Below are 18202 nucleotides of genomic sequence, written 5' to 3' on the forward strand. Positions count from 1 at the left end.
ATATTTGAATCCTTACTAACACACCTATTCTTCCAAGTGATCAGACAATTCCCTGGTATGCTGGGCTGAGAATGGGATAGTGATCAATGCATAATGAGATTAATAATTCATTTCTATAGGAAGAAATCAAAGGAGAGAATAATAGAAGACATATCAAGAATGATGAAAAGCTTCCAATCTTAAATGAAGCAAAGATTCAGAATTCCGCCTAATCTAGAGGAGAAATATAAGAATGACATATGTTTCATGGTTGAAATAGATGCCACATGAATATAAGTAATAGGGCCCAGAGTGAAGTTCATAGACCCTATGGGGTATGAAATGAGTGAAGAAACAATTGAGGGATATGTGAAGATTATCTTGGAATTAGAGAGAGATGAGGAATTTCCTAGATGGGGGAAATATGAAGAAAAAGTCAAGGAATTTAATAGTGAGCTTCATAGCAAGGACATCAAGAAGAAAGTTGAGAAGAAGATAGATGTAATCCTTAAGGAAACATGTATGGAAAGAGAGGAATATAAAGAGGCAATGGGAATTTCTATGGAAATGAGATCTAGTGGATAGACTAAGGTCTTGGTAGCTACACCTCTGGTAGTAGTAGGAACAATAGAAGGAGTAATTGTAGTAGGACCATCCACACAAATACCAAGTGCACCCTATGCCGTAGTAGCACAAGTACAACCTATTCAAAAGGAGAAGGATAAAGAGGAGGTTAAGATAATTGGTGAACAATCAATAAATCCTCCAAGTACAAGGAAATTTGAAAGATTCACTAAGGTGAATAAAGAGGTAGTAGAGTCACCTTCCAAGAAGAGAACCGAGAAACTATCCAGTGGACCAAGAAAAAAAAGGAAAACTTTGCAAGTGATTGAGGTGGATGAATCTAAAGAAGAATTTGAGGATAGACCTATGGAGAAGGTTGTTACTGGAGCCAAGACAACCTCAGGTAAGAAACCTTGGAAACCAAAGGTATAAAATTTGAATGTTTAGATTATTGATAATAAAATCTTTGTAAAGTTGAATAAGTATTACCATTTATATAGTAATATGGAAAGAATGCAACTAGAGAATGTAGTAGTTAGCCATATGATTTTGACTAAGAAAAGGTTTGAGGATATTCAGAAAGATATACCACAAGACTTGTATAATATGTTGATTACTAGAAAAAGAAGAGTAGTAGAAGAGGATAAAGGAATAAGGGAAAATTAAATAAGGAAACTCTGTGAAGTTAACAATGATGATGATATGAAAAGAATAATGAAAGGTATTGAGCCCCTTTAAGGAACAAGAGAAGAACAATTTTGTTGATGGGTGAAAATTATGAGGCAAATGAGGAAACAAAGCAAGCAATAATAAAATCTATGACATCTATACCCCCTATTGCTAAATAGATTAAGGACTTATGGGGAGTAATCCCTATGTCAGAGGAGAAAAGTACTCCTACATCAATAATAGAGGCGACCAAGGATACTCTGGTGTTAGGATCATCATCACAGATTACAATTGGTATTGATACCATGCAAGTGGAAAGTATGCATATAACAATTGATGATATGGAATATCCTTTTTGGGATTATGGCAAAAGAATTTTTCGCAATATGACTAGCTACTCTAGTTTAGAAGAGAAAAGAAAGAATGAAGAGGAGAAAAAAAGGAAGGAAGAAGAAGGAAGAAAGGAAGAGAAAAGAAGATAAGGAAAAGAAGAAAGAAGAAGAGAAAAAGGAAAAGAAGGAAGATAAAGATTGTTGGTGTAAATAAGTATTCACTATTTACACTTCTTAAGTTTACCTAGGTTAATGCATATTTTTATTATTTATTTTCCACCTAGGAGTATGCATACTCTTGTGAGTTGTCATGTTGACAACATAAGAGTCTGCACCTCTTTTATGTACATGTTGTCTAAAACATAGGAGTTAGCACACTAATTAAGCACATGGTGTCTACAACCTTCTCATTGTTATCCACTCATCTAGAATGTTGGATAAGGTGCTTAGCTATCTTATCTCCTAGTTGTTTCTAGAGACATTCTAGGTGCTTCCTAAAAGGCTTTTATATACAGGCACTCCAGTGTACTCTAATCATGGCATATTGAATATATCATCATTCTGATCATACTCTCTCTTTCTAGTCTACTGTGTTCTTGTGTTTGACTTCTTAGTTCCTGGATGAATTTTTCCCTTAGGAAAATTCTTACATGGCATCAGAGCAACTTGGAGATTTTCTCATCACATAGCCATTCGAGACCGTGCTTGCTTTAGCACTTCAACCCAAATCTGGAGTAATATAGAAATTGGGAGTGTCCAATAGTAGATCTGACCTCACCATTGCATCTAGAACACCGATTTGGTGAAGATCGACTATAAAGTTGCCTACCTTAGGCCAAAGTCAATTGTGAGGTAATTTTTTTGCAAATCAGCACCCAAAGGACTGATTTGTAGAATTGGTATGATCATTTCAGATCTGTACATTTAATTTTTGAATCTAAATTTTTTTCATCTACATCTCTACTATTTTTTTTGAATCTAAATTATTTTTCAAAATTTCTTTTTGCCATAGGGCCATAGGAGAGATTTTTTGCAGTAGAAGATTGAAGCCTGCTGGTGCAAATCAGATATTTGCATCACATTCAAAAGGTCCAAAATCCCCTAGATCAAATTTTGTTTCATCCAAATCAGAGATCTGAGGCAAAATCTAGAGCCATTTGATTTTTGGAGGCATGGCGGTGATTTAGAAAAATAACAGCAACATCAATTTTCAAACCGCGATATCTTCCTCATACTGACTCCTTTTTGTGAGAATTTTTTTTATTATTTTGGGGTAGGTTTTTGTGATCTACACATTGGTGTAGGTGGTTTGAGATCTCTGTTCCTAATTTTTTTTTGCAATTCATAAATTCCAATTTTTGCCACTTAAAATGCTTGGTACGGGCTCATCTGGACTCCAAATCAGGTTCCATTTTTTTTGAAAGTGCATTTTTTTTTGTCTACTTTCTAGATCTACAATAAGATTATAGGTCTTATGGATAGAAATACTACTTTCAGATTTGATATTTTTGGGGTTCATTGATTGATCTCATGGAGTCTTGTCAAATTTGTCAGTATGGTATTAGACCACAGTTGACAACAAGGAACTATCACAAATGGAGTTCTTTCATAATTGGCCATCTAAGAGAACATCCAAGATTGCTTCCTTATCTCTACTCAATGCCACCACATTTTAATTGGACATATATTATCAACCTTAATCAATTTTTGCATAAAAGTATGAGTAAGGAATCTTTTACTCCTCTTAGATTGGCACATTTTTCTTGTGATATTTGGCTATCTATTTGGGAAGCATATGGAGATCCATGTGATCCTCCATCTCTAGAGAACATTCTACATCTAATCACTCTAGCTATAGTTTCTTCATCTCTAGATGAGATCACACCTCCAGCTCCTATTGCTCCTACTAATCCTATTATAGCTACAGATGCTTCAGATTCAGTATAGTAGGACCCTTTATGTTTCCCTACTCTACCTTTATGCGAAGAGTTCCTTTTAGACATTGCATTTCTATTCATGGAGTTTCACATTGAAGATGTGGGAGACATTCTTGATGACATTCATCTTCTTTTTGAGGTAGATACTTCTTCTCTTGATGCAGTGATAGATTCATGTACTTTAGCACTATAGGGTACACATGGTCTTCTGGTGATGATTTCTTGCTAGACATTTTAGCTCTATTCTTGGAGTCACACACAATAGATATGGGATACTTTTATGATGATTTATCTCTTCTCTTTTCTAAGGAGGATTCTTCTATAGTTGTTTTGAGGGCCCACTCTGACCCTCAAGTCCATTCTCTACATGATCAATCCTTCTAAGTTGGTGTGATCATGGATTCTTATGTACTGCATTTGTAGAAGGTCTCTTTCATAGTTGAGAAGATAGTTGGTTTCTTGAAGTAGGTTCTACCACACTCCTTGTTTGATTTACACTTCTCTTCAGCAGTTTTGGAGGAAGCCATCATTAGTATCAACATAGGGACACTTGGATAGGTTTTAGTGACACCAGTCATCATAGAGATTCTTTCTCCATATAGGGGATGCATCTCTCAAGTACCCTTGCATTTTTTTCTTCCAAGGGGGAGGAATATCATTGTACGGTCATGGATCAGCTTCTTCATTGGAGCATTTCTCACTGATCAACACACTAGTTTTAGGGGGGGACTACCTTGTCGCCTTCTTCTCCTTTTTAGGGGGGAATTTCTCCTCTTTGAGGGTTTTGTCCATCTTCTCTCTTTTCTTCTATCTTGTATATACTTGATGCATGTCGTAATGGGGGGGTCTTGATTACTCCATCCATCCATGCATCTCTTTTCATCTCTGTTTTTGGGGGAGGGTTTTTCCCATGATGTTTTCCCTCTTTCCTCACTTTATGAGAGATTGCATTTGCATTATGTACATGGGTAACTAACATGGCCTAGTAGCTGGGACCCATTCTACATCTTCATCCTAGTTTTTGTAGGCTTAAGGGAATTCCTCTAAGTTGCACTTAAGGGGGGGTGTTGGTGTAAATAAGTATTTATAATTTACACTTAATTTTACATAGGTTAATGCATATTTTTATTATTTATTTATTAGCCACCTAGGAGTATGTGTACTCTTGTAAGTTTTCATGTTGAAAACAAAAGAGTCTGCACCTCTTTTATGCACATGTTGTCTATAGCATAGGAGTTAACACACTAATTAAACACATGGTGTCTACAACCTTCTCATTCTTATCCACTCATCTAGAATGTTGGATAAGGTGCTTAGTTGTCTTATCTTCTGGTTGTTTCTAGAGACATTCTAGGTGCTTCTCGATAGGCTTTTATATACAGGCACTCCTAGTGTAATCTGATCATGGCATATTGAATATATCATCATTCTAATCATACTCTCTCTTTCTATTTTGTTGTGTGCTTGTCTTTGACTTCTTAGTTCCTGGGTGAATTTTTCCCGTAGGCAAATTCTTATAAAGATAAAAGTAAGAAGGAAGAAGAAGAAAAGAAAAAGAAAGGAAGAAGAAGAAGAGAAAAGAAAGGAAGAAGAAATGAGGAGGAAATCATAGAAAGAAAAAAATGAAAGTATAAAGTACAACTAGAAGGTTGTGATGCAGGAATCATCATGCCAACCTCAACTTAAGCATGTTACAAAAACATTTGATAAAGTTGAGTTCTAGCATGGGGCTAGCATTATGTTGTCTACACCTAAGAAAGGAAAGTCTTCTATGATAACAACACTATCCATTGCATAAGATGATGATGATGATTTGAAATAACTTATATCATCATTGAGAAAATTATTGGAGAAGAATAAAAAGGTCAAAAATCTAGAGAATACCTTGGAAGAAGTTATAGAGAAACTATAGCGGAAAGTCATGACCAAGGTGACAAAGAAAGACCTATAATTAAAGGAAAAATAGAAAGTGAAATTATTTGATAAGGAATTTACTATTCTATCAAAAATTGCATCAGTTCAAGCTCAGGTTAGTCATGATGCACATCATTTTGCCACTGTATGCAACAATGTGAGAAATGACTTGTAGACCCTTAATAATAGCATCAAGGAATTGAGAAGATGTCTAGAGGATAGGAGGAGATTTTATTATGTCATAAAATTATTTGAAAGATATGAATGACAAAATTAGTTGAAAGGTAAATGAAATTTAGATGCTGACATTAGCATTAGAGTAGCTAGGCACAATGATTGAAGATCTTGAGGCCACAATATCAAAAGTTCATGATGAAGTTAAAATCATTGAACTTAGGAAAGAAAGGGTGATCAAATGGTTCTCTCTACTCAAAGAAAACCTAACATTAAAGGTTTGTAATGTACAAAAGAAACTAGAAGAATGTCTTGGAGCTAAGGTATGTTATGAGAAATTTACATATATAAATTTAAATGTAGTTGAAGTAGCCTCCTATTTATTATATGTGCTACACAACACAAAAAAGGTAGTAAGAGATACATGGAAAATGAATTTTGAGCTAGTAAAGACAAATTTTGCAGATTGTGTGTCTAGAATCTCAAATTCAACTTGAGAAGAGGTAATTTTTTTTGACTTGTATATGATTTGGAAACTTTTTCATTGATGTCAAAGGGGGAGTAGTATATAAAAATTGTATCAAGTACAGTATAAGGGAGATTAACAATAACATATTAAAAGTATGATATATATAGAAAGGGGAAGTAGTACTTAAGAGAAGTATCTTAATTGGAGATATAAGGAAAGATGGTTATAAAGGTAATGATCCACAACTTTTGAAGTTTTATTAATTTTCTAAGGCCATAATTTTTGTAATGTTTATGATTAATATTTTGGGACTTAGCCAATTTTCTCATATTTTGCCATCAATTCCAAAGGGGGAGATTATTGGAAATATAACTAAGTAGGGTATGTTGGAATTGTATTAAAGTTGTCATTTATGGAAACATATACCTTGTGTAAAGAAGATACTATGTTCATATATGTAAGAATTTTTCCTAGGGAAAAATCACCCTCAAGGAACTCAAGAACAATCAAAAGAATAGACCAACAAGGTATGATAAAAATAACAATATCCAAATGAATTGATGTATTGTCATTGCATGTACATACACATTAGGAGTGCTAGTATATAAAGGCCTCTAAGGTGCATCTATAATGGTTCTAGGAAGAGCTAGGAGATAAGCATGACAACTAAGCACACGTCCACTAGAAGTGGATTATACTCCATTGTAGATGAGAGGATAAGTTTCACAAGGTGTATCTCGTATAGAGATTTTGTAGACACCATGTGCTTAATTAGAGTGCTAACTCCTATGATGTAGGCACCATGTGCATAAAAGAGTTGCTAACTCTTGTGTTGTCAACAAGAAAACTTAGATGAGTACACATACTCTTAGGTGACTAACTGATAAATAATAAAATAATGCATTAATGTAAGTAAACTTAAGTAAAGTGTAAATAGTGAATACTTATTTACACCAACACCCCCCTTAAGTGCAAATTATGGGAATGCACTTAAGCTCACAAAAATTAGGATGAAAATGCATGATGGGTCCCAGCTACTAGGCCATGTTAGGTTCCCATGTACAAAGAAATGAAATCTCTCATAAAGTGGAGAAAGAGGGAAAACCTCATGGGAAAACTCTCCCCCAAAAAGAGAGATGAAAAAACAAGATGCATGGATGGATGGAGTAATCAAGACCCTCCCATTACAACATACATGAAGTATATACAATAGAGACGTATGAGAAGAACACAATCCCAAAAGAGGAAAAGGTCCCCCCCATAAAAGAGTAGAAGAAAGGAGACATGGTAGACCCCTCCCCCCTCCAATATAGAGTGGTGATTAGTGATAGCTGCTCCAATGTAGAAGCTAATTTAGGACTGTTGAATAATGTTCCTCCCCTTTGGAAGAAATAATGACAGAGGTACATATGAGATGCTTCCCCTAAGTGTAGAAAGAATCCTAATGATGAATGGTGTCTCTAAAACCTACTCAACTGGCCTTGTGTTGATACTGATGATCACCCCTTCCAACACTACTAAACTGAATGAGTGCAGATCTAGCAAGGATGGATGTAGAACCTATTTTGAAGAACCAAATATATCCTCAAATTATAAAGAGATCTCCTACAATTTTTGTACATAAGGATCCACGATCATATCAACTTGGTAAGTTTGATCATGTAGAGAATGAACAGGAGAGTCAAAGTGAGCCCTCATGACAACTGAAGAAGGATCTTCCTCATCAAAGAGAAGATGTATATCATCAATAATGTCTCCCAAATATTTTATGTGGGACTCCACAAACAAATTTTAAATTTGTATCAAGAAGTCATCCCATGATGCTAGACCTAGAAGACAAGGTGTACCCTACTGTGCTAAAATACATGAACCTATCACTATAGCAATGGATGCATATGGAATGTGCTAATGTGGTGACCTTTTTCTATTGTCACTATCAGTTTCCATAATGTATGAAGTAGTCTCCTCAACAAGTAGAAGATGAATGTCATCGGTGATGCCTCCCACATATTTAATGTGAGACTTCATGAACAACCCTGCAATGTATGGAAGGAAGTCATCCCATGAAGCTTAAGTAGGAAGACATGGTGTTTCCTGCTGTACTGAATCAGAAGCATGTATGGCTAGAACTAGATTAGTAGAAGCAACAAGAGCATCAAGAGGTGAGATCTCATTAGGAGATGTAGATATCATAACTAGAGTAACTGGTGGTAGAATGTCCTTTGGAAATGGAGGGACTCATGGATCTCCATATGCTTCCCAAAGAGCCATCCAAACATCATGAGGAAAACTTGCCATACTAAGAGGAGAAAAAGATTCCTTACTCATATTGTTATACAAAAAGTGAAGAAGATGAGAAAGATGTTTCCAATTAGGATTAGGTGGCCATATCTTCGAGTAGAGATAAGGAATTTTTTTTTGATGTTCTCTTAGGTGATTAAGCATCAAAGCACTCCATTTGTGATAGTTCTTCATTGTCAAATTTGGTCTTAAAGAAAACTGAAATGTGTGACAAGACTCCATGAGATCAATCAATATATGCACCCCCCAAAATGTAAAAATAATCAATCATCCCCCACAATGCATGATTTGGCACTTTATAGCCACTTGCCAATTTAGGGCCTATTACTAAAAGTAGTATTTCTATCCATAGAAGCCTATGATATAATTGTACTATATTTGATGCAAATATTGATGTTTGAGCAGAGGTATGCAAAAAATAGAAAAGGAAAGACTGGTTATTGAAGATACCAACATTATAAAGAGGTTTTTATATCCATCTCTTTTTGTATAAAGGAACTACATTGTATATTGCATGTTTGGGCAGTAGGATCATCTTACATACATTCTATAATTGTATATATCAACTCATAATAGAGTTGGAACAACTCCTAATAGTGTTGAGGCTTTTGGCAGGGCCTAGATCTCTAACAAGGACCGAGACACTATATGTATGTAATAGACTCCTAACAGGATCAACATCCTTGACCAAATACTTTTCTTTAGTGGATCATTTTGTGGGTACCATCCCCACTAGGGTTTTCCCTTGGCCAAGGTTTTCCTAGTTAAAAAAATATGGTGTTATGATTTTTCTTTGTGTATGATCATTCTTATTGTTCAATGTTACAAGAAAATTAATGATATCCAATTTTGAGAAAAAGTTTGTAGAATAAATACTCAACCGCCCTCCACCCCTCTCAGTATTCCCTATTTCTAATAATTACTTCATGATGGATCATTCATCTCCATGGTTTCCTTAATAATAGTACATCTTTATTGCATGGAAACAACTAATGAAAATTTTCATTGTATAGCAGAAGTCAAAGTAGCAGAGCCATAATAGCTCAATTTTAGTTCTTGATAAAATTTGAAACACCAAAGGCCACAGATATGGAATTTCTCTATGTAGGACTTACATTGTATTTGTCAACATATTTTGAGACTTGATAATAAGGTATTATAGAAAAGTGGGGGCCATTTTTAATATTGTTGATAATGGTACAAGATAATATCTTTCTTTTCTTTGAGCTAGACAAGCTACTAGATAAATGAGGCTTTTTCTCATAATAATTGTCAATACCCCATGTAATATTTCCTATTTAGAGTTGAAGGTTTTTGCGTTAGAGAGGTTTCATTTCCAAGAGGCACTAAATGTTTGACTCTAGATGTGAAGACTCTATCATTATGTCATGTTTCTTCTCATGCGCAACTATAGTCCTTCAAGACATTTCATGGTGAGGTCATCCATTCATATGCATTGTGAGTGTCATACTCTTCAATTGGACTTTAGATAGGGATCCACATGGTTGTTCATAATAATTTGTGTAGACTAATTTTTTGGAGAATAATATAAGTATTTCCAGCCAATATTATTCTCTACTAGAGGCATTTTCTATTGATTCAATCTTGAATGTTGTTGACTTTTTAATCTTAACATTTTGGATTAGAGGGACATTAAAGTTTTGCAAAAATTGGGCATAATTTTCAATGATGAAGATAATGGTTTGGTTTTTGATACAAAATAAAAACATAATTTCTTTAGGTCTATAAGAATTGAGGATACCAAAATTAGCACCATATATTTCCACATCTTTCCTCTAGATATGAACACATAGAAAAACATTGTGACCTTCAAAGTATACAATTCCAATTCTTCTAGCAATGTTCTTAGCATTCTTTCATTGTATTTTCTTTTGAAGGAAAATAAATAAAATTTAATGAGAATATTGAGGAGCACATTCAATATACATGGCAAAATTATCATCACTTGGACATATCTTTCAATTTTATTATTGAGAAGACAACAAGGAAATGGGGCCCATTGCCTCCTAAGAAAGGAGAAACAATAATAAATTATTCAAAATATAATGAAATAATTTTTTAATCAATATCCAATCAAGGGTAATTACCTTTATATTTTTGGTCCATTGATCTTCTAATGGGAATATAAATGCAATGACATTTTAGCTTCTTTGAAGATGTATAAAGAGGTTCAATTTGAATTTAATACTAGAATGAAATGGACATACATATCATTTGATGAGATTGCTAATTTGTATCAAAGCTTTTCTATGGAGTTTGTGGACATACATCTCATCCACAAGAGTGTCCATAACTATGGAGTTCATGGGCATACATCTCATTAATGGGATTGTCCAACCTTTATAAACTCAAACATACAACTCCTCCATGAGTTTGTTCGATTGTGATTGATTCATAGGCATACATCTCACTTATGTAATGTCCCCAACTTTTAATTGACTATTTTAATGAGGTTACTTAATTGAATGGTCCTAAAAATTAAATAATATCACAAGGACTTATTTAATTAAGTAAATCATATTAATTATTTGTAGGTGTTTTTCATGTCGACACTCTTTTGTAAACCCTCAAGAATTTTTTCCAAAGGGGTATTTATGTGTAGCATGTAGGTAGTTGTTAGTATGAAATTTGGATTATTTTATTTGTACTACAAATTCTTGTTGGAGTTCTCTATTGTTCACCATTTTGGAAGTGAAATATCTTCCCTACTTGGTTTTCTAGTTTTGGTGGGATTCAACCTTCACCCTATTCCATTGCCTACAATTCTTTGCTAGGATCTAGAAAATTGGAGCACCATCTTTGTATGTGAGTATTAATTAGAGCTTATATGTATTCAATATGTATTCATTCTTGGCATTTATTTGATGGATTTTGTGTTCTAATATTATTTTCATAAAAGTATGTACTCTCTTTCCAATCTCTATGCAACACCTTCCATTTTGTGATTTGTACTACTTCCTTTCATACTTCTCCCTCCATCTGCCCTTCGTACTCCTCTCTCCATTCATCATAGTACCTACCTCTATACTCCTACCTCCATCTACCATACTACCTCCCTCTTTACTCCCTCCATCTATTGTATTACCCCCCTTCATCTATCATACTACCTTTATCGATACTCTATCCTCCATCCACCTTACTACCTGCCTTTGTCATCCTCCCTCTGTACTCCTCCCTCTATACACCATACACCAAAATTTTGGTATGCCAACCTCCCACTTATATGGGAACATTGTAGTGGTATCAAAGTTGGTGATCTTTCTATCCTATTGGGATGAATGAGAGATGGGATCATATTATGGTGCCCAAAAGCGATGGAGAGTGGTAGATAAAAGCATTACAAAAGATTGAGAAAGAGCTCAGCAAGGGTGTTGATCTTCCATTAGATATATTGGAAGTATTTTTGTGTAAGGTGGACCAATTAATTTCAAGAATTATACAAAGGATCCAAGCTTTTGAGACACCATGACAAGGAAACAAGGTTGGGAGTTACAACATGTCTCAATGAAATCTTGATAATTTTGGGTCTTAAAGCATTGTACGATGATCATACCATGATAGAGATATTTCACTTGATTGTTGACAAATTTCATAGCCTTAATGACTTCAAAAATCATCCAATTGGTTAGAGATTTACAATATTGGAGAATTTCATAAATTTCCAATTCGATAATATCCTCTTAGATCTAGAGGTGCAAGACTTGATCCATGATATGTTTCATCACTTCTTGATCACAATTAAGGAGTCTCATGATACCAATGTTTCAATTACTATGGAGAAAATTATGATTTTATGAATTGAAGACATGGATAAAATACCCCAACCTACCACATCTGTGCTATGGGTCATTCGCAATCTCAAATTTGTTCCTTCTATTGTAACATGTAAATTGGTCAATAACTTATTCAAGAATTGTGAAGAAAATTTGACATCTAAATTGCACATGGTCAAGGAGGTTGCTTATGGGAGTCAAAGTGATGTGGGAAATAAGGACTCACATGAGGATTTTCTCTATTACTACAAGTGGAGAGCACCTAAAACTTCAAGATGACAAAAATGGTGAATAAAATGCTTGTACTAATTTCATACAACCAACACTCATGGATGAATTGAAAACTTTGGGCCTTGGTAATGATCCTTCAAATGAGAAATCTCAACCAATAGTTTTTCAGCATTATGGAGATTATACTAATTATTTCTTGAAAGGGAAACAACAGCTGATTGAATATGGAGTTTATCCTTCAATTTTCCCTAAATTGTGCATGGTTACAATTTTTCCATGTGAAGGGATTCCTCATAAAAATAATAGGATCCACATGAGTTATGAAGTTCCTATAGAGACTGATGATTTCATAAAGGTTGTAGATTTGGACATCAATATAGTTTATGATTGGATTCTTTTGGATCCTAGTGATTACAAACACTTTCTCTTCATTGGTCCATTGGAAACGTTGACTAGTATAATGGAAGTGTCCATTTTCATAATGCACATTGGTGTACATGTATAGTAGCAATGTCATCCATCCTTGTGGCAATGTCATTTGGTATTGTAGAAGCATTTGACATGGTGTTGACTAGTGTATGGTGGCAGTGCCAATTGATAACATGGAAACACCAATGAATATGGAGGAAGTGTCATCTACCATGGTAGAAGTGTCAATTGGTATGTTTGCAACGTCACTTGGTATGATGGTAATATTAAGCAATAAATTAGAAGCATTCATTGGTATAATGGAAGCATCATTTGGCATGGTATTATTTACTAGCAAAAATTTGATGTTAATGTCACTCGATGTAACATTGATTGGCATTTTGTTGACTAGTACGGGTATAATGGAAGTGTCAACTGACATCATGGAAATTGGCATAGTGGAAATTTCATCAGGCATGGTGCCAACATTGATTGTTATGGGTATTGTGGTAGTATCGAATAGGTTGGAGTGCAATGCATCCATTGAACACATTATATTCGCATTGATATATGACCATCCTCATGGAAGCAATATGCTCTATTTGAGTTATGGGATTTTACAAGAGGCTAGTCCACATAATTTCATGAAGGTTTTGCATTGGGCATCAATGTGTTCAATGATTGGTTTCCTAGGGATCTTGGTGGTTTTGGATATAGCAATGTTTATATTAGAGTGGCACAGTAGAGCCCAAGTGGTGGTCTAATCATCTCAATTAAATTAAATTATGCATATGTGATCCTAAAGAAGCATGGATTTTTTAATAGATATATCAATTTGCATCCACACATGGTATGGGATCCTAGAGTTTGTGGATTTCTTGAGGACAAGAAATCTTTGGGCGATGAGGATTTTTAATGTCCACAATTTTTAATAGGAATATTTTAATTAGGTTAAATAATTGAATGGTCATAAAAATTAAATAATATCACAAGGATTTATTTAATTAATAAATGGGACCAAATCATATTAGTTATCTATAGGTGTTTGTCATCTCTGTACTCTTTTGTAAACCTCGAGACTTTTTTCCAAAGGGGTATTTATGTGTGGCATATAGGTAGTTGTTAGTATATGATTTGGATTATTTTCTCTGTACTACAAATTCTAGTTGGAGTTCTCTATTGTTTTCCATTTTGGAAGTGGAAGATCTTCCCTACTTGTTTTTCCAGTTTTGGTGGGATTCAACCCTCACCCTATTTCATCACATGTAATTCTTTGCCTAGATATGGATAATTGAAGCACCATCTTTTTATGTGAGTATTAATTAGACGTTATTTTTATTCAATATCTATTCTTGCTTGGAATTTATTTGATTGATTTGGTGTTCTAATATTATTTGCATATAAGTATGTACTCTTCTATGAAATGCCTTTCATTTTGTGCATCATACTACCTCCTTTGTACTTCTCCCTCAATCTTCCCTCTATAATCCTCCCTACATCTATCATACTACATCCCTTTGTACTCCTTCCTCCAATTTTCATACTACCTCCCTTCATACTTGTTCCATCCTCCATACTCCCTCTTGTTGGATATAATTGATTAATTGTGTGTTGTCTTTGATGTTGCACAAATGTCATATCAGTTTCAGTTAGTGCTTGCTAAACTCACTCAGGCAGTGAAGATAGTTTGCAGAGGCTATTGAGCTAGTTCAAACCAAGTCTAATGGACCCAAGTCATAGATAGTGGGACCTGAGCTTGACACAAAATTTTATGATGAAATCAGTGAAAGTCATTCATTATCCAAAATGCCTGTATTAGCAAGATATGTTAGAAGGCATCATGCACCTAATTAGATCATTGGAGAAAAATCTAATGGAACAATGACAAGAAATGAATTGAAAGGTACATGCTTACTTGCTGAATTTGAACCTAGAAATGTTAAAGATGCATTGGAAAATGAAAGTTGGGTTGAGGAAATGAATGAAGAAATAGAATAGATTAAGAAGAGCAAAAATTAGACTCTTGTTCCTAGACCCAAGGCTAAAAATGTAATTGGCACAAAATGGGTGTTTAGAAATAAGTTGAATGAAGATGGAGAAGTTTCAAGAAACAAAGCAAGATTAGTATGTAAAGGCTATTCTCAAGGAGAAGGTATTGATTATGGTGAAACCTTTGCTCCCATTGTAAGATTAGAAGGTGTTAGAACTTTACTATCATATGTAGCACAAAGAGGATTTAAAGTATATCAAATGGATGTTAAATTTTCATTCTTGAATGGAATTATTGATGAGGAAGTCTACATTGAACAACCAGAAGGTTTTGTGGATCCTAATAAGAGAGACATGGTTTGCAATCTACATAAAGAATTATATGGTCTCAAGAAAGCTCCCAAAGTTTAGTATGAAAGGTTACATAACTATTTGGTATAGATTGGATTTCAAAGAACAAATGATAACATCAGTCTGTATATAAAAGAAGCACCAGACAAAAAAATTGTATTGGCTGAAATATTTGTTGATGATACTTTATTCATAGGGAATGATGACTTATGAAAGGGATTTTTAGAAGAAATGAGCAAAGAGTTTGAGATGTCTATGTTTGGTGAGATAAAATTCTTTGTTGGGTTGCAGATACAACAAAGAAAAAATGGTATCTATATTACTCAATCCAAGCATATCAAGGAAATACTGAAGAAATTTGGAATGGAAGATTTAAAGCTTGTTGGAACTCCTATGACTAATGCACATAAACTTTCAAAAAATAATGATTCCAAAGAAGTAGATCAGACCACATATAGATCAATGATTGAAAAACTATAGTATGTAGTACATACAAGGCCTGATATTGCATTAGTAGTTGGTATGGTGCCAATATTCTTAGCAAATCCAAGAGAAAATCACATGATGGAAATCAAGAGAATCATGAGATATCTAAAAGGTAATCAAGACTATGGCTTATGGTAAAAACTTGGAGGCAATCTAGACTTAAAAGTATTAGCGATGCTGATTAGGCAGGAAGTATTGATGATAGAAAAAGCACTACTGGTGGAGCACTCTTTCTTGGTAAAAGACTAGTGTCTTGGACAAGCAAGAAGTAAAATTTTACATCTCAATCCATAGTAGAGGTAGAACATGTGCTAGCAGTAGTTAATTGTTCAAATATTGTTTGGTTCAAGCAACTATTGGCAGGTATGAAGATAGAGATCAAGGATCTAGTTGTCATATACTGTGATAATACTAGTGCAATCAATATATCAAAGAACCTAGTGATACATTCTAAAACAAAGCACATTGCTATAAAATATCACTTCTTAAGAGAATTGGTGCAGGATAAAGAAGTCAGATTGGAATATGTGAATGTAAAGGAACAGATTGTAGACATATTCACTAAGCCATTACCTAAGGATGCATTCTTGTATCTAAGAGGTAAGCTAGGGGTCATTCCCCTATCAAAAGCTCACTAAATGAAGTTTAGTGATGCATCAACTAGAGCATGTTTAAGATCAATCAATTGATGCAAAATTGGTAAGAACTTATTGCAAATGAATTAGTACTTGAGGTATATTGTTTATAAAGGAAGTTTTTGTCTTTGACATGTGTTTTCAAAGAGGGAGAAGTTTACTATCATATCTCATAAGAAATTTCTCTAAGAGGGAGAAGTTTGTAGTAAGAGGAAGAAGTTATCATATATGAAGTGCTCATACTAATAGAGAGAGTTCTCATGGATGAGAATTAGAATGAAACTAAGGATATGTTCCTTACTTTATGCTTGCTTTGAAATTTTATTGTGCTATGACATGTTGTGTTGTCATCAATGCCAAAGAGGGAAATTTTTGGATATAATTGATTAATTGTGTGTTGTCTTTGATGTTACACAAATGTCATATTGGTTTCAGTCAGTGCTTGTCGAGCTCACTTGGGTAGTGAAGGTAGTTTGTAGTGTCTACCAAGTGTTCCTATATTTGACAAGTTTAGAAGGTAATATCTACCGAGTAGTGTTAGTGTCTACCGAGTTCACTCAGGAGACAAAGGAAAGTGTGTTGAAGATGAGTGTTAACCAAGCTCACTTTGTTAATGAAGGAAAGTTGGATGGAACTAGTTTTGATTGAGCTATGTCGTGTGAATCAAGTTTCATAGTATTCACCGAGTCACTAGTATAGGCCGAGTTTGAGACTACTTGAAGATGATTAGTATGGGCCAAGTTTCTATGTCTACTGAGTGTATGACGATGCTAAGTATTGATAATGGATGTCATGTATCAGAACCTCACCAAGCTAGTCTTCAAAACTTGAGTGTCTACATTTTGGCCAACTTTGTAATTTTGTGTAAACTTGTATTCTAGCCAACTAAGGTGATAAATGTTGATTATTCTAAGTTTTATTTGAGCCAACTTGACAATGTGGATGATATAAGTATAAGGTCAAGTTGTGAATGAAAAGTGTGTATGAATGAAAAAGAGCATGATCAAATTGAAGATTTGATAATGAGTAGAGGAAGAAAAGGATAAACAAAATATCCTTATGGAGTTGAAGAGGTATATTTGATCAAAAAGGATCAAGTTCAAAACTAGAATAGAGATCTATAATCAACAATTCAATTGCATCACACTTAGGTCATTTCATTGTTGCTTTCTAACCATTGTAGCAGTGATCTAAATCTCTTAAGAGAGTTGGCTTAACAACCATTTGTAAATCCTCTAACAAGGTGATAGTTCTATTGAATTATTTCAAGACCTATAACAAGGCTACTCCTAACAAGGTGATTAAATCCTTTAATAGGGTCACACTTAACAGTGTGTTTTGTAACCTTTAACAAGGTTGGCTCCTAATAGGGCTCACTTCAAAAGAGTAAAAATAGTAACTAGTTGCAATTGGTGGTTTTTCCCAAATTGGGTTTCCACATTAAATCTTGGTGTAAAATGTGTTCGTGCTATTTACTTTTATGTGTTTGCAATAAATTTAAAGTAATGGTAATCATAGATAATATCTAAAGACTTGCATGCTAATATTTATTGAGCAAACATTGTGTTTACTAAGTTACAACATTTTCTTTGTTTATCGAACATCAATAGTATTCAGTTTTTAGAATTTGTTTTTGTACTAACATTTAAGGGATTTGGGATTTATTTTAGTGGTAACTAATTCACCCCTCCCCTCTCAGTTACTCTTATATTTCCAATACCTTCATCTATTGTATTACCTCCCATTGTACTCCTCCATCCATCTATCATACTACCTCCATCTACACTCCTCCCTCTGTCCACCATACTACCTCGATCTATACACCATATGCCAACATTTCGGTATGCTAGTGTCCCATCTGCATGAGAACAATATAACTTATGAGATTCTCTATAATTTTATGAAATTTTTAATATTATGAATAGATAGAATTATTCATATGAATGTTTATGTGTTTGTAATACTACTA

The sequence above is a fragment of the Cupressus sempervirens genome, chromosome 3, assembly GCF_028749045.1.
Source record: "Cupressus sempervirens isolate cs-2001-9-10 chromosome 3, ASM2874904v1, whole genome shotgun sequence".
Classification (NCBI taxonomy): Eukaryota; Viridiplantae; Streptophyta; class Pinopsida; order Cupressales; family Cupressaceae; genus Cupressus; species Cupressus sempervirens.